Source organism: Neofelis nebulosa, chromosome X (assembly GCF_028018385.1).
Source record: "Neofelis nebulosa isolate mNeoNeb1 chromosome X, mNeoNeb1.pri, whole genome shotgun sequence".
NCBI lineage: Eukaryota > Metazoa > Chordata > Mammalia > Carnivora > Felidae > Neofelis > Neofelis nebulosa.
In genome coordinates, this window is record NC_080800.1 from 51884421 (window position 1) to 51907627 (window position 23207).

The window sequence follows — 23207 nt, forward strand, 5'->3', positions numbered from 1 at the left end:
GAGAAAATTCTGAAAGCAGCAAGGGATAAACATGCCCTCACATATAAAGGGAGACCTATAAGACTCGTGACTGATCTCTCTTTTGAAACTTGGCAGGCCAGAAAGGCTTGGCACGATATCTTCAGTGTGCTAAACAGAAAAAATATGCAGCCGAGAATCCTTTATCCAGCAAGTCTGTCATTTAGAATAGAAGGAGAGATAAAGGTCTTCCCAAACAAACAAAAACTGAAGGAATTTGTCACCACGAAACCAGCCCTACAAGAGATCCTAAGGGGGATCCTGTGAGACAAAGTACCAGAGACATCACTACAAGCATAAAACATACAGACATCACAATGACTCTAAACCCGTATCTTTCTATAATAACACTGAATGTAAATGGATTAAATGCGCCAACCAAAAGACATAGGGTATCAGAATGGATAAAAAAACAAGACCCATCTATTTGCTGTCTACAAGACACTCATTTGAGATCTGAGGACACCTTTAGATTGAGAGTGAGGGGATGGAGAACTATTTATCATGCTACTGGAAGCCAAAAGAAAGCTGGAGTAGCCATACTTCTATCAGACAAACTAGACGTTAAATTAAAGGCTGTAACAAGACATGAAGAAGGGCATTATATAATAATTACAGGGTCTATCCATCGGGAAGAGCTAACAATTATAAATGTCTATGCGCCAAATACCGGAGCCCCCAGATATATAAAACAGTTACTCATAAACATAAGCAACCTTATTGATAAGAATGTGGTCATTGCAGGGGACGTTAACACCCCACTTACAGAAATGGATAGATCATCTAGACACACGGTCAATAAAGAAACAAGGGCCCTGAATGATACATTGGATCAGATGGACTTGACAGATATATTTAGAACTCTGCATCCCAAAGCAACAGAATATACCTTCTTCTCGAGTGCACATGGAACATTCTCCAAGATAGATCATATACTGGGTCACAAAACAGCCCTTCATAAGTTTACAAGAAGTGAAATTATACCATGCATACTTTCAGACCACAATGCTATGAAGCTTGAAATCAACCACAGGAAAAAGTCTGGAAAACCTCCAAAAGCATGGAGGTTAAAGAACACCCTACTAACGAATGAGTGGGTCAACCAGGCAATTAGAGAAGAAATTAAAAAATATATGGAAACAAACGAAAATGAAAATACAACAATCCAGACGCTTTGGGACGCAGCGAAGGCAGTCCTGAGAGGAAAATACATTGCAATCCAGGCCTATCTCAAGAAACAAGAAAAATCCCAAATACAAAATCTAACAGCACACCTAAAGGAAATAGAAGCAGAACAGCAAAGGCAGCCTAAACCCAGCAGAAGAAGAGAAATCATAAAGATCAGAGCAGAAATAAACAATATACAATCTAAAAAAAACTGTAGAGCAGATCAACGAAACCAAGAGTTGGTTTTTTGAAAAAATAAACAAAATTGACAAACCTCTAGCCAGGCTTCTCAAAAAGAAAAGGGAGATGACCCAAATAGATAAAATCATGAATGAAAATGGAATTATGACAACCAATCCCTCAGAGATACAAACAATTATCAGGGAATACTATGAAAAATTATATGCCAACAAATTGGACAACCTGGAAGAAATGGACAAATTCCTAAACACCCACACTCTTCCAAAACTCAATCAGGAGGAAATAGAAAGCTTGAACAGACCCATAACCAGCGAAGAAATTGAATCGGTTATCAAAAATCTCCCAACAAATAAGAGTCCAGGACCAGATGGCTTCCCAGGGGAGTTCTACCAGACGTTTAAAGCAGAGATAATACCTATCCTTCTCAAGCTATTCCAAGAAATAGAAAGGGAAGGAAAACTTCCAGACTCATTCTATGAAGCCAGTATTACTTTGATTCCTAAACCAGACAGAGACCCAGTAAAAAAAGAGAACTACAGGCCAATATCTCTGATGAATATGGATGCAAAAATTCTCAATAAGATACTAGCAAATCGAATTCAACAGCATATAAAAAGAATTATTCACCATGATCAAGTGGGATTCATTCCTGGGATGCAGGGCTGGTTCAACATTCACAAATCGATCAACGTGATACATCACATTAACAAAAAAAAAAAGAGAAGAACCATATGATCCTGTCAATCGATGCAGAAAAGGCCTTTGACAAAATCCAGCACCCTTTCTTAATAAAAACCCTTGAGAAAGTCGGGATAGAAGGAACATACTTAAAGATCATAAAAGCCATTTATGAAAAGCCCACAGCTAACATCATCCTCAATGGGGAAAAACTGAGAGCTTTTTCCCTGAGATCAGGAACACGACAGGGATGCCCACTCTCACCGCTGCTGTTTAATATAGTGCTGGAAGTTCTAGCATCAGCAATCAGACAACAAAAGGAAATCAAAGGCATCCAAATTGGCAAAGATGAAGTCAAGCTTTCACTTTTTGCAGATGACATGATATTATACATGGAAAATCCGATAGACTCCACCAAAAGTCTGCTAGAACTGATACATGAATTCAGCAAAGTTGCCGGATACAAAATCAATGTACAGAAATCAGTTGCATTCTTATACACTAACAATGAAGCAATAGAAAGACAAACAAAGAAACTGATCCCATTCACAATTGCACCAAGAAGCATAAAATACCTAGGAATAAATCTAACCAAAGATGTAAAAGATCTGTATGCTGAAAACTATAGAAAGCTTATGCAGATAATTGAAGAAGATATAAAGAAATGGAAAGACATTCCCTGCTCATGGATTGGAAGAATAAATATTGTCAAAATGTCAATAGTACCCAAAGCTATCTACACATTCAATGCAATCCCAATCAAAATTGCACCAGCATTCTTCTCGAAACTAGAACAAGCAATCCTAAAATTCATATGGAACCACAAAAGGCCCCGAATAGCCAAAGTAATTTTGAAGAAGAAGACCAAAGCAGGAGGCATCACAATCCCAGACTTTAGCCTCTACTACAAAGCTGTCATCATCAAGACAGCATGGTATTGGCATAAAAACAGACACATAGACCAATGGAATCGAATAGAAACCCCAGAACTAGACCCACAAACGTATGGCCAACTCATTTTTGACAAAGCAGGAAAGAACATCCAATGGAAAAAAGACAGTCTCTTTAACAAATGGTGCTGGGAGAACTGGACAGCAACATGCAGAAGGTTGAAACTAGACCACTTTCTCACACCATTCACAACAATAAACTCAAAATGGATAAAGGACCTGAATGTGAGACAGGAAACCATCAAAACCTTAGAGGAGAAAGCAGGAAAAGACCTCTCTGACCTCAGCCGTAGCAATCTCTTACTCGGCACATCCCCAAAGGCAAGGGAATTAAAAGCAAAAGTGAATTACTGGGACCTTATGAAGATAAAAAGCTTCTGCACAGCAAAGGAAACAACCAACAAAACTAAAAGGCAACCAACGGAATGGGAAAAGATATTTGCAAATGACACATCGGACAAAGGGCTAGTATCCAAAATCTATAAAGAGCTCATCAAACTCCACACCCGAAAAACAAATAACCCAGTGAAGAAATGGGCAGAAAACATGAATAGACACTTCTCTAAAGAAGACATCCGGATGGCCAACAGGCACATGAAAAGATGTTCAACGTCGCTCCTCATCAGGGAAATACAAATCAAAACCACACTCAGATACCACCTCACGCCAGTCAGAGTGGCCAAAATGAAGAAATCAGGAGACTATAGATGCTGGAGAGGATGTGGAGAGACGGGAACCCTCTTGCACTGTTGGTGGGAATGCAAATTGGTGCAGCCGCTCTGGAAAGCAGTGTGGAGGTTCCTCAGAAAATTAAAAATAGACCTACCCTATGACCCAGCAATAGCACTGCTAGGAATTTATCCAAGGGATACAGGAGTACTGATGCATAGGGGCACTTGTACCCCAATGTTTATAGCAGCACTCTCAACAATAGCCAAATTATGGAAAGAGCCTAAATGTCCATCAACTGATGAATGGATAAAGAAATTGTGGTTTATATACACAATGGAATACTACGTGGCAATGAGAAAAAATGAAATATGGCGTTTTGTAGCAGCGTGGATGGAACTGGAGAGTGTGATGCTAAGTGAAATAAGCCATACAGAGAAAGACAGATACCATATGGTTTCACTCTTATGTGGATCCTGAGAAACGTAGCAGAAACCCATGGGGGAGGGGAAGGGAAAAAAAAAAAAAGAGGTTAGAGTGGGAGAGAGCCAAAGCATAAGAGACTGTTAAAAACTGAGAACAAACTGAGGATTGATGGGGGGTGGGAGGGAGGGCAGGGTGGGTGATGGGTATTGAGGAGGGCACCTTTTCGGATGAGCACTGGGTGTTGTATGGAAACCAATTTGACAGTAAATTTCATATTTAAAAAAAATAAATAAATAAATAAATAGCTAGAATACAAAAAAAAAAAAATCAAACTAATGAAAGTAAAGAATAGTATTACCAGGGGCTAGGGAGAGAGAGAAATGGAGAGTTGTTAATCAACAGGTATAAAATTTCAATTATACAAGATGAATAACTTCTAGAAATCTGCTGTTACAGCATCATGCCTGTAGATAATAATACTGCACTGTGCACTTAAAAGTCTGTTAAGGCAGATCTCATGTCAAGTGTCCTTAACACAGTAAAATATAAAATTATATGTATAAGATCTATAGGAGGAGAACTACAAAGCTCTGAAACATGAAATAAAAATAGAGATCTAACAAAATTGGGAGACATTCTGTGTTCATGGTTTTGATGATAAAGTTAACGTGTCAGTTCTCCCAACTTGATTTGTAAAATTCAACAAAATCCCAATCAAGTTTCCAGAAAGTTATATTGTTGATATTGACAAAAAGCTTCTAAAATTCATAAGGAAAGTCCAAAGATCAAGAATAGCCAACTTTGGGGTGCCTGGGTGATTCAAGTGGTTAAGTGACCAGGACTTCGGCTCAGGTCGTGATCTCGCGGTTTGTGACTTTGAGCCCCATGTTGGGCTATGTGCTGGCAGGTTGGAACCTGCTTCAATTCTCTGTCTCCCTCTCTCTCTTCCCCTCCCCTGCTAGCAATCTCTCTCTCTCTCTCTGTCTCTCACTCTCGCTCACTCAAAAAATAAATAAAATAAACATTAACAAAAAAATAGCCAACACAAGGGGTGCCAGGGGCTTCAGTCAGTTGAGCATTTGACTTTTGATTTCCGCAGGTCATGATCTCAGTGTTTTTGAGATAGAGCTCGGAGTCAGGCTTTGCACTGACAGTGCAGAGCCTGCTTGGGATTCTCTTTCTCTGCCACTGCCCCACTTCCCTGCTTGCAATCTCTCTCTCTCCCTCTCTCTTTCTCTCCCTCTGTCTCCCCCCTCTTTCTATCTCTCAATAAATTAACACTTAAAAAAATAATAGCCAAAATAATACTGAAGAGAAAATTTTCAAGATTCATACTGCCCAATATTAAGACTTAATTGTAAAGCTATATAGTACTGGAGACAGTGTGGTATTGCTGTAGAGATAGAGATACAAATGGATAGAACAGAATATAGATCCCATAAGTAAAGGCACAAAAATAGAGTCAACTGATGTTTGACCAAGTCACAATGGTAATAAAACAGAAAAAATATATACTTTTTAACATATGGTACTAAAAAATGGATATCCTTAAACAAAACAAAAATATGGAAAGGAAGGAAGGAAAGAAGGAAGGAAGGAAGGAAGGAGGGAAGGAAGGAAGGAAGGACAGAAGGAAGGAAGGAAGAAGAAAGGAAGGAAGGAAGAAGGAAGGAAGGAAGAAGAGAGGGAGGGAGGGAGGGAGGGAAGGAAGGATGGAGGGAAGGAGGGAAGGAGACAACAAGGGAGGGAGGGAAGAAGAGAAAGAATAGAAAGAACAAGATAAAGAGAAAAAGAAAGAACAAACCTAGACATACAATTTACAACTTATCCCCAAATTAACTCAAAATTATAAACCTAAATCCAAAATCCAAAAACAAAAAAATAAAACAAAAGAAACAACTAAAAAAAATTCTAGAAGAAACAGAGGATATCTACATGAGCATAGATATGGTGATGAGTTTTCCATACAATAGCAAAAATATGATATGCAAAGAGATAAAGAAACAAAACCATAGAATTTGACCTTTATTCAAAAACAATTAGGCTTACAATGTATGATAGGCAAAATTAGCTAGCACTCACTTAACTCTCAAATAGGGAAACCACGGACTACAAGAGACTGAAATGCATCTGTTTCTATTTCCAACAGTTGCAGGTTCAACTTTTGCTTGCCCAAAGCATAACAAAACAAAACAAAACAAAACAAAAATATGGAAAAAATGTAATTAATCTATTTTTAAGTGAATATAATACTTTTCACAAGAAAAAGAATATTTAGTAACAGGGATAGGACAATCTGCAATGGTAGTGGCAGCATCATTAGAATAAATTTAATTTAGTTGATTTTCTGTGGTTGTTAATTGTTTGCCAGTCTCATGGTGATGGAAACTGCATAGCCATTTTTTAAAGGGACAGAGAAACTACTGGAGAGTTGGTTCTCAAAGTGATATCTTGGAGCAAACCAAACATCTGGGGATCTTCACAACATCCCAAGATCTAAGTGAGACATATTTTTGAAGAATGTACAACATGCAATCATCAATGTGACAAATAACTGGAAAGTAGGAAGCTTATGTATTCAGAGAGAATAGTGAGGTTGCCTACAGATGTTCCATTTTGAGCACATGTGGTACCACCCTCTCCACTGAAAGCAGAGGTTTCCCTGTTGAAGCATGTAGGGATTACAGTGGATTTGACTGAATTAAAAACTTCTTTTATTCTTGTAAGAATTTCTCACCAAGGGTGCCCATACCAGAACTTCCAGAAAGAAATAGTGTTTCTTCACTATATTGCACACCTTAAAGTAACATTACACTGTATGTTAACTAACTGGAATTTAAGTAGACTGAAAACACAGTGTTTCTCAATGCAATTTTCCCTCGTAGAGCAGCATATTGCATGGGATATCTGAATTTTGACTGCTGGTACTTGTATATTCTGGATTTCCCAGAGTCAGGTAATGTGTCAGTGAGATCAAACCTTAGAAATTCTGATGACTAAGCTGGACCCAGTATTGATGGACCAGCTGTACAGGAAAGATGGTGTTACTATAAAGGATGACACTGGTAAGAATGGACTTTGTGACTTAATACCAGGCTCTGTAATTGTTGCCATACTGTACAATCTTTGTGAGTATTTAATGAGTAGAATGGAATCAGAGGGAACTTAGTGGAATATTCACATCAGTCCACAACTAGAATTTTCTTATGGTAGCTTTGAAACAAACTTTAGTCATCTCTTATAATGTCCTGATTGGGAAAATTGTAGGAATCTTCATGCCAGGAAAATTTGTGACTACCTCGTTTGTAAATCAGAGTTCCAAATGTCACAAAATGTTTTCTTCACCCCCAGAATACTGAAGTTTTAAACCTCTTGGTTGCCAGAGTGCTATGTTCAACAGATAATACAACTTTGTCTAGACCAGTTTTGGTAAGCAGCAGCAACAGCAGAGTTAAGAAAAATAAAGAAAATAAAAAATACATTCACACACACACACACGCACACATAGAAGAAGGTGGTGACTGCTTTCTAGATGTTGGTAAGGGGGGGCTGTGCTTTCTAAATCCACCACCATGTAGTTGCAGAGAACCCTGGATATAATCATAGTGTAATAATTTTGAATTATATGCATTATTATATCAAGGATTTAGATATCTGGCAGGAATGTTCTTTTCTGTATTTAGGTATTCTCTTGCCACTCTTGCTGTGAAATCAATGTGCATGTAGAAAAATTCCTCTACTGTATAAAACTTTATAACATTTATAAAAGCAATTCAATTTGGTCTATGTGTAGTGTAATACTTCTTCAGGGATTGCTCAAAATTTATCACAGACAAGGTTTTTGCCCTCATTAGGTGTTGGCTTCAGCCTAACAATCTAGAATTGTTCTATTAAATTGTTGCCAGGATTTTGCAACCTGTTACAACCACTTTATACAATGTATTTTCTACTAATGCTAATGAAACCAATTTCTACTTCATACAGATTATTTTCTGCAGTATCAATTGATATTTCTTTTACACACACACACACACACACAGATTAAATTAAATTAAACTTAAAAAGCTCTGCTCTACGAAAAATACAGTTAAATGAATGAAAAGACAAGACACTGGAAGAAAAAATTCAAAACATATCAGATAATGGACTTGCATCAACAATATACACAAAACTCTTAAAAGTCAATAATAAAAAAAAATCATCCTGATTTTAAAATGGGCAGAAAATCTGAACAGTAACCTCACCAAAGAAGATAGATATTTGGCAAATATGCATATGGAAAGATAATCAGAATTATTTGTCATTAGGGAAATTTAAATTTAAATAAAAATGACATACCACTGCACACATATTAGAATGGTTAAACTTTGAAACCAAATGAATGGGGTTTGTGAGTGGGTAGCATCCTTGTCCACTTGTTGCCCAAACCAGAAACCAAGGAGCCATCATTAATACTTATTATTTTCTTCTTCACCTCCTATAACTGTCTAATTCTTTTTATGAGGGCGGGGGCCTGAGGGAGAGGGAGAGAGGGAATCTTAAACAGGTTCAATGCCCAACCCAATGCAGGGCTTGATCTCACGACCATGAGATCATGATCTGACCCAAAATCAGGAGTCAGACACTTAACCAACTGAGCCACCCAGGTGCCTCTAACTGTCCAGTCCTTCTCAGTTCTACCTCCTAAACTGTCTGAACTCCACTCCCTTCTCTTGATCTCCACTAGCAACAATCTGGCCCAAGCCTCCAGACTCATAACTCATATTATTACATTCAGTGGCATATTTTACATAATGAAGATGGCTATGTCATAATCTATTTTCAAAAATCTTCAGATATTTCCCTTTATTTTCAGGACAGGTATTGCCCTGGGCTTAATGGTTCAAGGATGGGCTTCAGAAGGTCCATGAACTTCTTAATACTTTATGCATAGTTCCTGTGATTTTTGCTGACATTATTTTCTGGGGAGAGGGTCATAGCTTCCATCAAGTTTTCAGTAGGCATCCCCTCCCCAAAACAGGTTTAGGAAGTATGCTTAGATAAAACCCCAAATCCTTTCATTACCACTCAAATGTCATTACTTTGTTAGCTCTTGGAAACTGTCTTTCCCCCAACCCTCCCCAACATGCCCATGGCATGTTGATGTTCTCCTTGTTTTACACGCTTGCATACACCTGGATTTTACTCCAGAGTGTGTATTATAATTTGTAATTATACGATTCTATCTGTGACAATCCAGGTATGGTTTATCACCTCAACTGCACTTTCACTTCCATGATGATAGGGTCTGTGTCAATTTCATTTACCTGTGTATCTCCATAGCACAGCTCCTACCACTTAAGTCCCCAATAAGTATCTTTAATAAGTGAACAAATGAATGAATGCCAGCTGTCATGTAGGTGTGCATTTAACAGTGTCATGCGATAGATAATATTGTTTATAAAATTATATGGGTGGATTTCTAGCCATGTTTAGTTGGTTAGAAGGTTCATATAGATGGATAATAACATGGTGTGTTCAGCCAGTATTTTTAAGTGAAATCAGCTGAGATTCCTGACAGAATTGAGTAAGCCTTTGGATACCCTAGTAACAAAGTATTCCAATAAAGGGTAACCTTTTGTGTTTAGAACTAAAGTGTAAGGTAGAGAACCACTGGATTTATGGCAGGAGGGGAAAAGTGCATTGGATGAAATGTTTAGATTTGATAACCTTAATTAAATTAGGTAACATAATTAGGAAGAAGGAAAGTTTTCTTGTAGTTTGGGAAGTTGACGTTATTAAGAATTACATCAAGACTCTTAAAGTATTAAAACATGGACCTCCACTTTGGAAAGTGGAAGTCTTTACCTTCTGTGGTAAGGAAACAGGCATCTGGGAGCCTGTATCAAACTGCATGAATGAGCATACTAATGGCGCTGAAGCTAGTGTCCTACACTGTGTGAGAGTAGAACAAAACCTTTTATCATGCTGACACACCAGGACTGGCACATGGTGATGACAAACTTCTAGCTGAGTCTTCAAGTACTGAGGACCTCTGAAAAAATAATGTGAGAGAAGTGAACATACACATAAAGTTAGGAATATATATGAGCATTGGACTTCCAAAAATGTTTTTCATATGGGAAAACTCATTTTAAGTTCTGAATCCTCTGGACCTTTGTATGACAAAGCCAAATATGTACTGAAGACCCTAGTGCCAAACTTGGTGACAGTAGGTGACTACTGGCCAGGAACTTATGCATAAGTGAAAAAAGGAGGAGGACTAAGGCATCTAGAAAACAGGTAGGTCTCACCTCACTGAGCCCAAGTTAACATGAAGCTATCTAGTTTGTAGAAGTGTTTGTTAAGCTTGTCCCTTGACATCAAGTTGCAGAAAGTTGGTATGTGGCTGCTCAAAAATTTGGGAGGAGTCTTGAAAAGTAAATGGAAACATTCAATTTACTTTGAGGGTTCTTATATATAACTTTGAGATGAACCTCTCCCATTATGGAAGACATTCATCACAATATAGAATAGGGTCTGGAAACTGTAGTGGAGATTATTCCCTCAATAAAAGTCATGAAGGATTTTGGAATTGTGGGGCTGGAAGATGCCTTTTCTTAGGTCACTTATTGTGCATAAACCAGATTTACTATTGAATAAAATCGACCATTAAATCTCAAACATCAAAGATTCTCAGTTTCAAATTTGTAGAAACCTATAGGAGTCAGTGATAGTATATAGAAAATTATCTTTTTTGGGGGTCGGATTATATCACTGGACTAAGGGTAGAACTAGATGTGTTGGAAATGTCAAGGGTTTATGATCACACTTTTATCAACAACCTTGTCCCATGCCTCAGAAACCCACTTTTCCATTCCCTATTCACACTGAAATGAAATTTCTTTTTTTTAAACTTTTTTATTTTATTTTATTTTATTTCATTTTATTTTATTTTAGAGAAGAAGCGATTGCACTAACTAGACAGAGGGGAGAGAGAGAGAGAGAGAGAGAGAGAGAGAGAGAGAGAGAGAATCTTAGGCAGGCTCCATGCTCAGTGTGGAGCCTGATGCAGAGCTTGATCCCATGACCTGGGAATCATGACCTGACCCAAAATAAAGAGTCAGACACTCAACCAATGAGCCACCCAGATGCCCCTAAAATGAAATTTTTGAAATTAGTTCTCACTACAATAGTGGGATTATAATGTCCTGGTGTCGTGTAAAAGATGGCACAATCCAAGTATCTCCAAGAGAAGACACTCTTCCTAAAGAGAGAAACCCAAAGATTAAGCATGCAAAAGGTGTTATCTGAAATCTCCTATTCATTGAATACTTTTCTGTTTTTGTCACCATGTCAGTGCACAGGAAGACAAATGAAGGATTTCCACATTAAATAAACTAAGGAAAAACTTGAGAAGATATATAACCTGCAGGTAACTTTACTTGGGAATACATATAGCACATGCATTCTGAATTTGTTGACATTACCTAGTAATGGTGACAGCAGATTTGCTTGATTCAGCTGTTCACCAATAGGTTGAAGAGACTAGTCACCTAAAGTAGCCCCTTTTTTGTCAGTCTGCCTAGGTGGAGGAAGGAGTTCTACTACAATTATATGAACTGCTGGATTTCCCCCCTTCTAGGACTGGGCAGATTTTTCCTACTGACTTTGTGATGGCTATTTGTCACGTTCTTCATGTTTGTGGCTCTTTCACTTGATGTGTCCAGGCTTTGGATGGTCGGAATGTTCTTTCATTTCTCCTTTTTGGCAGATCTTATAATATAAGGTATATATAATAAATAATTAATTATATGTATTACAGAGAGGGAAGGCTAAGATGGTGGCATAGTAGGAGGACTTTAGGTTTGCCTCGTCCCTCAAACACAGCTAGATCATTATCAAATCATTCTGAATACTAAGGAAGTCTACCTGAGGACAGACAGAATGAACTGCACAACTAGAAGGAGAGAAGAGACCACATAGAGGAAAGTAGAAAGTGTGAAGATGTGGTTTGGAGGAGAAATGAATCACGGGTCTTGTGGAGGGAAGGGAGGCCTAGTCATGTAGAAAAGTGAGAGAGAGAGAGAGAGAGAGAGAGAGAGAGAAGCACACAGGGATTTCACAAAGAGAACACTTCCCCAAAGCCATTGGCTGGGAAAATAAGAAGGGCTGAATTTTGTGATTTTTTGCAACCAGTGGGCCTCAAAGACTGGAGTTGTAGAGGTCTGCGGTGTGGCTGGGATAGAGCCCTGAGGTTGCTTCCCTACTCCCGGAGAGAAGACAGGCAGAGAACCCCTGGGCATGATCTGAGAATTGCCTAAGAGCCTTGGGGAGAGACTGTTCTTTCTTCTTGGAGTGAATCTGTGAGAGGGGCATTGCTTCTCTAGGGCCAAAAGAACCAGGGGGTGCCATTTCCCTCCCCTGACCCTCAGGGGGAGCCACAGCAATCTTGGAAAAGAAAAGCACAGCCGAAGGCAGCAAAATTCTGGACTTCAAGCTATATCACAAAACTGTAGTGATCAAGACAGTATGGTCCTGGCACAAAAACAGACACATAGATCAATGGAACACAGTAGAAAATCCAGAAATGAACCCACAACTATATGCTCCACTAAGCTTTAACAAAGTAGGAAAGAATATCCAATGGGGGGGGGGACATAGTCTCTTCAACAAATGGCGCTGGGAAAAGTGGATAGCAACATGCAAAAGAATGAAACTGGGCCACTTTCTTGCACCATACACAAAAACAAATACACAATGGATTAAAAACCTAAATATCAGACAGGAAGCCATTGAAATCCTACAGGAGAACAAGAAGAGGCAGCAACCTCTTGCTCTTTGACATAGCAACTTCTCACCAGAAATGTCTCCAGAGGCGCAGGAAACAAAAGCAAAGAAAAACTATTGAGAGTACATAAAAAATATATATATATTCTCCACAGTGAGGAAAACAATCCAGAAAGCTAAAAGGCAGCCAATAGAGTGGGAGAAGATATTTGCAAATGACCTATCTGATAAAGGGTTAGTATCCAAAATATATAAAGAACTTATAAAATTCAGACCTAAAAAAGAAATAATCCAGTTTAAAAATGGACGGAAGACATAGATAGACATTTTTCCAAAGAAGACATCTAGATGGCTAGCAGACACATGAGAAGTTGCTCAACTCATCATCAGGGAAATACAAATCAAAACTACAATGAGATATCACCTCACACCAGTCAGAATTCTAAAGTGAACAACACATGAAACAACAGATTTTGTCAAGGATGTGGAGAAAGGGGAATGTTCTTACACTGTTGGTAAGAATGCAACATGGTGCAGCCACTCTGGAAAACAGTATGGAGGTTCCACAAAAAGAAAAAGAAAACTACCCAACAGTCCAAGAATTCCATTATTATGTTTGGATACAAAAATAGTGATCCAAAGGGATACATGCACCCCAATGTTAATAGCAACATTATCAACAATAGCCAAAATATTGAAAGACCCCAAATACTAATATATTGATGAATTGATAAAGAAGATATTATATATATTATATTAATATTAATATAATATATATAATATATATACGTGTGTGTGTATACACATACAGTGGACTATTACTCAGCTGTAAAAAAAACAGAATGAAATCTTACCATTTGCAAGGACATGAATGGAGGTAGAGTATTATGCTGAGTGAAATAAGTCAGTCATAGAAAGATACCATATGATCTCACTCGTTTGTGGAATTTAAGAAACAAAACAGATGAACATAGGAGGAAAAAAAGAGATAGGCAATCCAGACAATGACTCTTGACTATAGGGAACAAATTGAAGGTTGCAAGATGGGAGGTGGGCAGAGGGATGGGTTAAATGTGTGATGGTTATTAAGGAGGGTACTTGGTATTATGAGCACTGGGTGTGTATGTAAGTGATGAATCACTAAATCTTACATCTGAAACTAATATTACACTGTATGATGACTCGCTGGAATTTAAATAAAAACTTGAAAAAAATATATGTATATGTTTTAAATATGATATGTTTACACACACACACACATGTAAAACATACATATACATGATTACATGGTTATGTATATATGTGTATATATATGTATATATGTGTGTATATATATGTATATATATATATGATTTACATATTATCTATCTAGATAGACATGATTTAAAAGGTCTAATAAATAGATCAATTGATTGATAGATAGATAGATAGATATGATTTAAAAGGTGTAGCTTCAGTATGGGAGGGGCAATCCACCATGGGCCCTGCACCATTCCCTGCGTATTCTTTTTGCGAATGCAAAGAATGAAAGAGCCCTGTCTGCTCTTTACAAAAGGCACTTCTGGGCGATAGAATTTCAACAAGCAACCTGGAGTGGTGAGGTAATATCTCTCACCCCACAGAAGAGGAATATTTCTGCTTGTTGTAAAAGTGGTGAATCCTCTAAATTGCTGTTCTTCACCTTCACAGTCCACAGCATATGCAGGTATCCATCATGGGCTCTTTGCCACTTCCCCCAGCTCCTGTGGGACTTGGGGACCATGGGAAACCAAAGCAGAACATTAACTGTGAATACTTCCCTTTTCATATTCAAGTAATGAAGCTCTCTGTCTCTGTTCCAGGAGTTTCATGTCTTCACTTGTATCAATCAAACAGTAATAGGTCAGTTTATGAACTTGTAAGTACAATAAAATCATAGACCCTGAACAGTTCCTGATAGTGCAAAAATTGATGAATATTTATGTGTAATAGAAGACTTTGCTTTTCACATGGTATTGGGTCCAGAATGAAAGCATCATAAAATATGACAGGTGGTGGACTCTATAAACAAGTATGTAGAAATATACTTTTACATAGGAAATATGCATTGCTTAATGACAGAAAATTCTTCAAATAATGGAATAGGCATTCTTAGAAAGTTGAACTTTACATTGTGTCTTTTGAATTTATTCCTATTTTAACAGTAATCTGCAGATGGCAGAGTGGGAAAAAGTGATGAGAGAAGCCACACTACTTGGGATGAAGGCAATCACCATTTGGCTATTGGCTACTGGCTATTGCCCTGTTTTTGAAAAATTATGATGCAGTCAGTGAATTGTTATAAGGTCTATTGAAAGTTACAGCAGCAGTGGGCATACAGATCAAAAGGAAAAGAACATTAAGTATAGTAATCAACTGCTTCCACTCTGGAAACTGATTACCAGAAATTGCACCCACAAACAAATGAGAATTTTTATTTTGTAGATGATGGGAATTCACTTTGATAAAACTTTGAAAGGCATCTCCTAAATCAGTATCTAATCACATATAAACAACATACTTTAAACAAAATAAATAGAGCTCAACTCCCAATATAAGTAAAGGTGTAGAAAGACACTCATAGCGGTATCTTGGGGTGGGGGTGGAAGAGACAACAACTTTGTCTTAAGCATGTTTGTTGAAGATTAAACCACCACATGTTTGTGTTTTAGAAAACAAAATTTTGTCTGAATAGGTTTTCTGAGCATTTCTTATGCTAGATATTATATAAAAATACTGTGACATGTCAAAATAAACTTGTTGTGAATTGTCACTTATGTGTCATATTATAATATTCTGAACACAAACAGAGATTTTTCAAGAGAGCCGAAGTATACATAGGAGCCTTACAGCAGCATGTTATACCACCCACCCAGATGGTCAATAATAGCTGTTTAGTATATGTGCAGTCCTTAGGAATGACTTGTTCTAAACATGCAGAAGAAAGTCTGTTTTAGGACTTGTACACATTTTCAGAAGGAAATTTTAGTAATCATTCATAAACCATGGTTTTACTCCATAATGCATCAAAATTGAAACACTGGACATAGTTGAAGGTATATAAAAGGGTACTATGCTGCAGTGTAGAGAAAGAAAATAATATGTGCCAATTTGTGTTAAGATGTGAGTGAAAAGCCCTTAATTCCCCCAGAAGAATTTGTCATTTAAATGGAAAAGGCACAGAAAGGAAAAGAAAACCATCTGATTCATTTGCTCTAGTCTGTTTGAAACCTGAAGGATCTTAGTAAGAATTGCATTTAAGTAAATAAGATGGTTTTCACACAGGAAGAGGATATTTTGGGTAGGGACAAGTGGTCCTTTAGTAGTAGAAGCTGCCATGTCATGAAGTCTTCCTTCTTCAAAACTTTCCCTAAGTAATTCTTATTTTTACTTCTACATCTGAATTTACTGGCAGTCTGCTATGTGTTAATATATATATATATATATATATATATATATATATATGTGTGTGTGTGTGTGTGTGTGTATGTGTGTGTGTGTGTGTGTATTGAACTGATTTTGCTCTGAGAGTTGGAAGATGATGGCAGAGTAAGAGCACCCTAGGCTCAACATATCCTGTGAACACAACTGGATAACTATCAAATCATCCTAAATTCCCCAGAAAGCGACCTTAAGACTGACAGAGCAAACTGCACAACTAGAAAAAGAGAAGAGGCCATGTCAAGGAAGGCAGGAAGTGTAGAGACCTGACTTGGGGGGGGACAGGATGTGGGTGCTGTGGAAGGGAAGGAGATGTGGTCGTGGAGAAGGGTTCAAGAGAGAGAGAAGCAAACAAGGGAACACACAGAGAGAATGGTCACCCAAAGCCATTGGCTTGGAAAATGAGAGGGGCTGAATTTCATGGGTTGTTGCAACCAGTGGGGCTTAAAGCCTGGAGTTTGAAAAGTCAGCGGGCTTGGCTGGAATAGAGCCCAGAGGACACTGTGCTCATCCTGGAGTGAAGGCAGGCAAAAAACCCGGGGGAAGATGGCATGGAAACAGTGATCTGAAGAGAGTCTGGGAACACAATGGGGGAGATTATTCCCTCATTGTGGAGTGTGTCCATGAGAGGCTGCATTCATGGGGACACCACACGTGGACAAAAGAGCTGGCTGGTGCCATTTCCCTCTCCTGCCACTCATAATAAATACAGAAGCACCCACAGGAAGCAACACAAAACTGACACTGGCCGCCTAACTTGCTTACACTGAGCCCCACACTCCTGCACTCCAGTGTAACTGCCCTTTTAAGTCACACTTGCCTCAGTCCCAGCAGGGTGGGCTCCTCCCTCAGAAGACCAGCACAAACCCCTGCCCACACCATGTCTTCCCACTACAGAGTTCTGCAGGACCTCAGTTCTAGTGGAGTTGGTGTCATGTCTCATTTCACAAGCATACCAGAGCACATCTAGTTAAAACTTGTCATTCAGGCCAGAGACCAAACACTACCCACAGCAGGCAAGGAGAGCATCTGCAGATGATTGGCCTGAAGGACAGAGTGGCCAAAACACAGCAGCAGAGTGCAATCAGCACACACCATGGACACTCCCTGAAGCATCAGGCCTTGGGTGCTACATCATGTTTTTTTCATAAGGCCATTACTTGTAAGAGCAGGGTACACAACTGGTTTTTCTAACACAGACAAGAAGGCAGAGACTTAGAGAAAATTCCAAGATGGAGGAAATTTTCCCCAAAGAAATAACAAGATAAAGCCATGTCCAGAGATCTAAGTGAAACAGATATAAGTAACATGCTTGATGGAGAATTTAAGGCAACAGTCATAAGGATACTCACTGGGCTTGATAAAAGAATAGAAGACATCACTAAGACCCTTACCACAGAGATAAAAGAGTTAAAAAACAATCAATCAGAGATGAAGAGTGCAATAAATGAGAATGGAAAGTGGCTTGATGCAATAACAGCAGGTTCAAAGAAGCACAGGAACAAATAAATTACCTACAAGGAAAAATAATGGAAAATAACTAAGCTGAACAAAGAGAGAAAAAATTATGTCACATGAGAAAGGACTTATGGAACCCAGTGATGCCATCAAATGTAATGACATTTTTATTATAGGAATCGCAGAAGAGGAAGAAGCAGAAGCAAAAAGAGGAGGAGGAGGAGGAGGAGGGAGAAAAGGGGGCAGAACATTTATTTGAAAAAATCATAGCAGAAAACTTCCCTAATCTGAGGGAGGAAACAGACACCCTGACCCAGGAGACACAGAGAACTCCCATCAAAATCAATAAAGGCGGACCAACACCAAGACATATTGTAATTAAATTTGCATAATATAATGATAAAGAAAAAAAAAACCCTTAAAATCAGCAAGACAAAAGAAGTCCTTCACTTACAATGGAAGACTTACAATCTGTTGGAGATTTCTCACCACAAACTTGGCAAGCCAGAAGGCATTGGCAGGATGTATTGAAAGTGCTGAAAGGGAAAAATCTGAAGCCAAGAATACTCTATCCAGCAAGGTTGCCATTCAGAATAGGAGAGATAAGAGTTTCCCAGACAAACAAAAACTAAAGGAGTTTGAGAACACTAACTCACCCCTGCAAGAAACATTAAAGGGGGCTCTTTGAGAGGAAAAGAGAGACCAAAAGTAACAAAGATGAAAAAGGATCAGAGAAAATCTCCATAAACAACAAGAAAACAAGAAATAAAATGGCAATGAATACATATCTATCAATAATTACTTTGAATGTACATGGACTAAACACTCCAATCAAAAGATGAGGGGTGTGTCAGAAAGGATACAAAAGCAAGACTCATCTGTATGTTGCCTACAAGAGATTCAGTTTATACCTAAAGACACTGAAAGTCTGAAAGTGATGTGGATGGAGAAGCATTAATCAAGCAAATGGATGTCAAAAGAAAGGTGTAGTAGTAACACTTATACCAAACAAAATAAAGATTAAAACAAAGACTGTAACAAGAGACAAAGAAGGGCACTATGTAATAATAAATGGGTCTATCCAACAAGAAGATACAACAATTGTAAATATTCATGCACCCAATATGAGAGCACCCAAATATATAAAACAATTAATAACAAGCATACAGGAACTAACTGGTAATAATAGAATAATAGTAGGGGACTTTAACACCACACTTACATCAATGGACAGATCATCTAAACAGAAAACAAACAAGGAAAAAATGCTTTGAATGACACACTATACCAGAAGGACTTAACAGATACCTTCAGAACATTACATCCTAAAACAGCAGAATACACATTCTTTTCAAGTGCACATGGAATATTCTCCAGAATAGATCACATATTAGGTCACAAAACAGGCCTCAGCAAATACAATAGATATTGAAATCTTAACCATGTACCTTTTCTGACCACAACACTATGAAACAAAAAGTCAACCACAAGAAAAAATCTGGAGGACCACAAAGACATGGAGGTTAAACAACATGCTACTGAACAATGAATGGACCAACCAGGAAATCAAAGAAGAAGTTAAAAAAAATACATGAAACAAGTGAAAATGAAAACACAATGGTCAAAATCTTTGGGATGCAGCAACAGTGGCCCTAAGAGGGAAGTATAAAACAACACAAGCCCATCTCCAAGAAGAAAGGAAACTCTCAAACAACCTAACCTTATAACTAAGGGAGCTAGAAAAAAAACAGCAAATGAAGCCTAAAGTCAGTGGAAGGACAGAAAAAATAAACATTAGAGCAGAAGTAAATGATATAGAAACAAAGAAACACATAAATGAAGCCAGGAGCTGATTCTTTGAAAAAAATAATAAAATTGATAAACCTCTCTCCAGACTTATCAGAAAGGGAACAGAAATGACCCAAATAAATGAAACTGCAAATGAGATAGGAGGAATTAAAACTGACAGCAAATAAAAAACTTATAAGAGAATATTATGAAAAATGATGTGCCAGCAAACTGAACAATCTGGAAGGAGTGGATAGATTCCTAAACAAATGAAAATTACTGAAACAGGAAGAAATAGAAAACTAGAATATATTGACAACCAGCAATGATATTGAATCAATAATTAAAAACTTCCCAATGAACAGAAGTCTGGGACCAACAGAGGATGGCTTCACAGGTGAATTCTACCAAATATTTATTTATTTTTATGTTTTTCAAATTCTACCAAACATTTAAAGAGGAGTTAATACCTAACCTTTCCAAACTATCCCCCCCGCAAAAAAAAAAAAAAAATAGAAATGAAAGGAAAACTTCCAAATTCATTCTATGAGTCCAGCATTACTCTGATACTAAAGCAAGATAAAGACACCACTAAAATAGAGAACTGCAGGAGAACATCCTTGATGAACATAGATGCAAAGCTTCTCAATAAAATACTAGCAAACCCAATCAACCAATACATTAAAATAATCATTCACCACAATAAAGTGAGATTTATTCCTGGGTTGCCAGGGTGTTTCAATACGCACATCACAATAATAAAATGAAGGTTAAGAATGATATCATTTCAATAAATGCAGAAAAAAATCATTTGACAAAGTACAACATCCATTCATGATAAAAACCCTCAACAAAATAAGTTTAGAGGGAACATGTCTCAATATAATAAAGGCTGTCTATGGAAATCCCACAGCTAATATCATCCTAAATGGGGAAAAACTGGAAGGTTTTTCTCTATGGTCAGCAGCAAACAAGGATGTCCGCTTTCACCACTGTTACTTAACGTAATACTAAAAGTGCCAGTCACAGCAATCAGACAATAAAAAGAAAGAAAATGCATCCAAATGGGCAAGTAAGAAATAAAACTCACTATTTGCAGATGACATGATACAATATATAGAAAACCTGAAAGACTCCACCAAAAGATACTAGAACTCATGTATGAATATCTACTTGGCTATTTCTAGTTATTAAAATTATTTACCAAAACAGGGTCTCCCAGAAGATGGCGGCATGGGAGGATGATGGGCTCACCGAGTCCTGCTGATCACTTAGATTCCACCCACATCTGCCTAATTTACCCAGAAAACCACCAGAACATTAGCAGAATGGACTCTCCAGAGCCATGCATAGACAAGAGGCCCACAGAAGAGGGTAGGAAGGACGGAGAGGAGGTGTACACTACAGGGACTGGTGGGAGGGAGCTGGGACGGTGGAGGGGCAGCCCGCCCAGCAAGGCAGAGCCCCCAAGTCTGGCTTGAAAAAGCAGAGGGGCTGGATGGAGTGAGTTCTGACAGCCAGTGGGACATAACATCTGGAATGTTATAAGTCAACAGCACTGCTTGGAGAGTGAGAGGGCTAGAGGACAACGGGAGGGAGAGTTGTTGAGCCCCGGAAGACAGAGCTCAGCTCGGTGGGGAACAAAGGCGCTGGCCAGCACCATCTTCCTCACCCATCCCCAGCCAAAATCCCAAAGGGAAACACCTCTCTTCACGGAACTTGCTTGCACTGTGCAAACTCCCAATGCTGTGCTTCTGTGGATCCATCCCTCAAATGGGTCTGCTTCCCTCCCAGTGTCACAGGTCCCCTCCCACAGTGGATCACTGAAGGCAAAGCGAGGTGAGTCTGCCCCTCCCGCCCCTGTGCACCTGGCGGATCCACCCCAGTTAATACATCAGATCCCATCGAAGCAGCACCACATGCCTGGCAGTGTGCAAGTAGCCCAGACAGGGGCCACACCACTCCACAGTGAGTCCTGCCCCTGGGAGAGGGGAAGATAAAGCACACACCAGTCTGACTGCAGCCCCAACGGTGGACTGGGGGCAGACATCAGGTGTGGCTACAACCCTGACCACCAACACAACTTACTCCAGACAGCACAGGGGAAGTGCCCTGCAGTTCTGCGCCACTCCAGGGACTATCCAAAATGACAAAACAGAAGAATTCTCTTCAAGAGAAACTCCAGGAAGTAGCAACAGCTAACGAACTGATCAAAAACGATTTAAGCAATATAACAGAGCATGAATTTATTTTTTTTTTTAATTTATTTATTTATTTATTTTTTAATATATGAAATTTACTGTCAAATTGGTTTCCATACAACACCCAGTGCTCATCCCAAAAGGTGCCCTCCTCAATACCCATCACCCACCCTGCCCTCCCTCCCACCCCCATCAACCCTCAGTTTGTTCTCAGTTTTTAACAGTCTCTTATGCTTTGGCTCTCTCCCACTCTAACCTCTTTTTTTTTTTCCCTTCCCCTCCCCCATGGGTTTCTGTTACGTTTCTCAGGATCCACATAAGAGTGAAACCATATGGTATCTGTCTTTCTCTGTATGGCTTATTTCACTAAGCATCACACTCTCCAGTTCCATCCACGTTGCTACAAAAGGCCATATTTCATTCTTTCTCATTGCCACGTAGTATTCCATTGTGTATATAAACCACAATTTCTTTATCCATTCATCAGTTGATGGACATTTAGGCTCTTTCCATAATTTGGCGATTGTTGAGAGTGCTGCTATAAACATTGGAGTACAAGTGCCCCTATGCATCAGTACTCCTGTATCCCTTGGATAAATTCCTAGCAGTGCTATTGCTGGGTCATAGGGTAGGTCTATTTTTAATTTTCTGAGGAACCTCCACACTGCTTTCCAGAGCGGCTGCACCAATTTGCATTCCCACCAACAGTGCAAGAGGGTTCCCGTCTCTCCACATCCTCGCCAGCATCTATAGTCTCCTGATTTCTTCATTTTGGCCACTCTGACTGGCGTGAGGTGATATCTGAGTGTGGTTTTGATTTGTATTTCCCTGATGAGGAGCGACGTTGAACATCTTTTCATGTGCCTGTTGGCCATCCGGATGTCTTCTTTAGAGAAGTGTCTATTCATGTTTTCTGCCCATTTCTTCACTGGGTTATTTGTTTTTCGGGTGTGGAGTTTGATGAGCTCTTTATAGATTTTGGATACTAGCCCTTTGTCCGATGTGTCATTTGAAAATATCTTTTCCCATTCCGTTGGTTGCCTTTTAGTTTTGTTGGTTGTTTCCTTTGCTGTGCAGAAGCTTTTTATCTTCATAAGGTCCCAGTAATTCACTTTTGCTTTTAATTCCCTTGCCTTTGGGGATGTGCCGAGTAAGAGATTGCTACGGCTGAGGTCAGAGAGGTCTTTTCCTGCTTTCTCCTCTAAGGTTTTGATGGTTTCCTGTCTCACATTCAGGTCCTTTATCGATTTTGAGTTTATTGTTGTGAATGGTGTGAGAAAGTGGTCTAGTTTCAACCTTCTGCATGTTGCTGTCCAGTTCTCCCAGCACCATTTGTTAAAGAGACTGTCTTTTTTCCATTGGATGTTCTTTCCTGCTTTGTCAAAAATGAGTTGGCCATACGTTTGTGGGTCTAGTTCTGGGG

The 23207-nt window shown here is 38.8% G+C and overlaps 1 pseudogene; it reads left to right on the forward strand.

The window, feature by feature from the left end:
* The first annotated feature begins 6490 nt into the window (after positions 1 to 6490).
* On the forward strand, positions 6491 to 7564 carry LOC131503228 (S-adenosylmethionine decarboxylase proenzyme 1-like; annotated as a pseudogene).
* Positions 7565 to 23207: the final 15643 nt, after the last annotated feature.